General features: G+C 35.8%; 1 long non-coding RNA gene across 1 annotated transcript; it reads right to left on the bottom strand.

Moving 5' to 3' along the window:
* Positions 1–1,425: 1,425 nt before the first annotated feature.
* Positions 1,426–2,598, bottom strand: LOC102578454 (uncharacterized). Its single transcript, XR_367773.2, has 3 exons — positions 2,478–2,598; positions 2,297–2,369; positions 1,426–1,897 (listed from the first exon to the last, which is right to left on the bottom strand). It is a non-coding gene; the product is annotated as an uncharacterized lncRNA (long non-coding RNA).
* Positions 2,599–4,016: the final 1,418 nt, after the last annotated feature.

Here is a 4,016-nt window from a genome sequence, read left to right on the forward strand (position 1 = left end):
TTTTGAGAGGGAAGGGTCAATTTGAAGAATGAGATCTAATTTTAGGTTTTGAGGTTTTAACCAACTTAAAATACCCTAAAATAGGTAGAATAACCGTTTATAATAATTCCCCAAAGTACCCAAACTACTCCTCACTTAATTGGACCTTTTTAAACAAGTCAAACTTGAGTTTTATTTTCGCAGATTTCGTCGGGAAACAAGTTCGCGACGCGGAGGTGTTCCCACAAGTTTTCATAAATTAAATTACGAGACAGTAGAGTCCGCGATGTGTCCGTGACGCGGACCAAACTTTTGGCCCTTGGTGGAGCTAGTCCGCGATGTGGACTTGCTCCCTCCAAGCACAACTTCAAGCTGCTTGCTTGGCCAAGGTTGGTGTCCTCCTCGGGGACCCTTAGGGTGGCCCCCAGGGAATCTTGAGTTCCATTTCTTGAGAGAGTTTTGAAGAACACTTAACCTTTAAATAACACTTTTTTCTTAATTTTGGGGTTTTACATTTTGGAATTTGAATTTGATAAATTGACTTTGAATCCAAAGTTGGTTTACTCTTAATTGCTTGATTTCAAGTTACCCGAGAATTAAAATCCACTTAAAAAACTAATTGTGTTATGACCAGCTTTTTATCCATATTAGTCATAAAGAACAACATATATGATAAAGTCATAGACATTGTTGTAAAATCTGTCACTAATTCATTTGTAAGTGAAAATATCAGCATACGTGAAACTTAAAAGGAAAAAAATATGTTCTCTCCTCACAGAAAATCCATTTCGAGAGTTGGTGAAAAAAATTAAATTAAAAGGTGATTTTTAGTTTACACTATATCGCAAATATGTATTCCATAAAAATATGGTAGTGTGGGATAAAGAAACTACCTATTTAAAATCGATTTCCAACTTAAGCTCTTGATGAATCTTTGGCGGAGCTGCCTGTTAGAAAAGCAGTTTTGGTCATAGTATTAACAAACATGAGGGTAGGAAAACTGGAAAAAGCTATGGAAGCTACACCAATTAATTTGCATATGAAGTAGCAAGAATAAGCTTATAAATGAGAAAAAATTAAACACAAGCAGGAAAGAAGAAAGGCTATCCGAAGGAAATTATAGATTAAGGGTAAATCACAAGAAATCTAAAGGAGTTGTTACCTGAAATCAGTGAATGAAGTGGAAGAAGCAGGGAAATCGCAAAGAGAATGGGAGAAAGATGAAGCAGCGGAGAAGGCAAAGAGAAATCCTAACAAAGATGGATGAAAATGCAAGGAATACACTTCTTTACGTCTCTATTACTCTTTATGGGGCATATTTCAGCATCCCATATGAAGTTTAGGTGAGACTCTATTCAAATTCAAATCAACTGGATGTTGTCAGTTTTCTGCAACTAAATAACCAGACAATAAATTGTAACTAAGATTAAGCCAATAAAGCTTAGCTTAATTCACAAGACTATCAAGGATTGCACCAGATAAAGAATTATTACTAAGTTCAAGTGTTTGAAGAACTGGACATAAACCAAGTGAACCAGGAATAGAACCAAAAAATCTGTTATTGTACAACGGAACACCTCTTAGATTGGGTAAAAAACCCAAATATGAAAGGACTGAACCACCAATTTCATTATCATGGAGACTAAGTTTTCTGAGTGCTTGAAATTGACAAATACTTTCAGTGATTTTCCCCCCAAATCCTTTTGAAGGAAGCTGAATAACTTAACTTGTCCTTGAGCACATTTTATTCCGACCCAAGTACCAGAACAAGATCCATAACCATTATCATTCCAGCTACTTAAATACCCTCTAGGATCAACTAATGTTTAAGCGCCTCAAGTGCTTGATAATTTGCCTCAGTGATAATTACACCATCCCAATCTTGATCTAAAGCTAACTGAGCTGCACAAATCATCAGCTGCAAGAACAACAAAATTTGGATAAATTGTATCCATTTTTCCTTCTTTTAACACACCACACATCTCTTTCCTGGATTAAAAACATGAAAACCCCAAATGGGTACTGGTAAAAACATCTAAAATCTTGAACTTGGTCTTGATTTTCAATTTTTTTGTTAGGAAAAATGTGAATTTTCAGTTCATATCCCTTTTTTATGCTTTGAGAAGTACATATCTATTAATTGCCTGATATATTAATTATGAATCATTGAACAGTATCAATTTTCTACTTATGAGAAAATGAGACCAGCGTGAAACAGAGGGATAATCTTTACTAATTCAGATGGATGAGCGACAAAGAAGATTCATCAACATTTTGAATCATCATTTTGTTCAGGATATGTTGCATAGAATCTTACCGAATGATTTAGTTCTTCAAGGCATATCATCGAACACCTTGGGTTCATCAATCTTCAGCCGATATTATTACCACTGCATCAAAAGGAGTAAATAAAAATACATGCATATTGAAAAAGAAAGCAGAAAACGAAAAAAGGAAACAAAATGGAGAAAAGGGAGCTAGCGCCATTTTTGGAAAACCTTGCAATAAATATGGCAAGCGGGAAAGAACGTGGTGAGTTGTTCTTAGGTTTAAACCATGTGGAAATTCAAAATGCAAACAACTAGAGTTTGTTAATAGGTAAAATTAGAAGTAAAATGACTGAACCACCCTTGGTAGTCCGAAGAAACCCCCTCTTATTAGTAATGAGATGATGAAGATTAGCTGATCTTTTTCTTTATTTTTATGAATTACAAATATCTGTCACGACCCAGGGGTACCCCTAGAGGTAACATGACGTATAAAACCCCGAAGAACCTGATACAAGCCACTTAGTTTTCATAACATAAGAAATAAAACAATAGTCCAAGTCCAATAGTTTTTATAAAAGAAAAGCACAAGTCTAAAACACTTGTCTCAATAGTCATCTTGTACAATAGAATGAAATTGGGCCTAGCCCATGCATCATGTCCAAAACCACAATACAAGAAGTAAACTAAAACAATGAAAATCCGTCCTTGAAGCATGAGGACTCAACAAGCTCGGTAACCTCAAAATCAACCACATGCCACGAAACTGAGAAACGTGACTGTCGAACCCTATATTTGGAGAAATGTAAGAAAGAGTATGCGTTATTACAAAAAAATGTACCAAGTATAATATCTATGCATTAAACATTTGAATCATGCTAAAAAGGGACATTTCATTTTAGGACATGCAATTGACCAAGCTAAATCATGATATAAGAGAGTTAAAAAACATAAGTCATAAAACCATGATCAATGCAAGCTAACATCTTTAAAACATTTGAACACGTATGAGATACTTCATGAAGTAACCTTAGTTCATTATTATTGTGTGGAATTAGTCTTAATCAGCATAGAGACCATGTGAGCTATTACATGATCCCCGGTGTCTCCCACACCGAAAAGAGTTATCCTACTTGCCAAGGTAAGGACCATAAATCTGAGCTAAAGTGGATCCACTAGCTAATGTCTATCTAGACAATCATCCTATGGGGGAACATAGGTAAGGGACAAAGAGATTTCTTATAGAAACCCAGCCTTTAGTAACGGGAGGGATTCCATCTTAATATCCTCTCGGTGCTCTAACCATAAATCCCATGGAATAGTTGATGTTTGCGTAATTAAGACACAACTTCCAATGCAAGTGTCTACGATCGTACAATAGTAAAGTAATCCAACCAAGGGTTGGGGTCGAGTCCCAAGGGAGTGGGCTTGAGAATTAATAGAAAAATAAAATTAAGTTCTAATTAGTCATAGCTAAAAACATTATCGAATGTAAACATGTTAAATCTAAGGGGTGATGCAAGCATCAATTATCAATGGGGGTTTGTGACAAATAAGCAAAAATAGAAAAATTACAATCAAGGAGATGGGATAGGAATACGGGTTAGACTAAACTATTGGGTACAAGCTTTTGATAGTAAATCCATTGAGTATTTGTGACTAGGCTAGATTATAGTGGGGGTAAATTCTCTCTCGCGCAACTTACCTCGAATCAAATGGGTTCCTCTCGGACACCCACTTGCCGCATGAAGAACATCCTCCGCCTTAGAG

The sequence above is a fragment of the Solanum tuberosum genome, unplaced genomic scaffold (genome assembly GCF_000226075.1).
Source record: "Solanum tuberosum cultivar DM 1-3 516 R44 unplaced genomic scaffold, SolTub_3.0 scf00170, whole genome shotgun sequence".
NCBI lineage: Eukaryota > Viridiplantae > Streptophyta > Magnoliopsida > Solanales > Solanaceae > Solanum > Solanum tuberosum.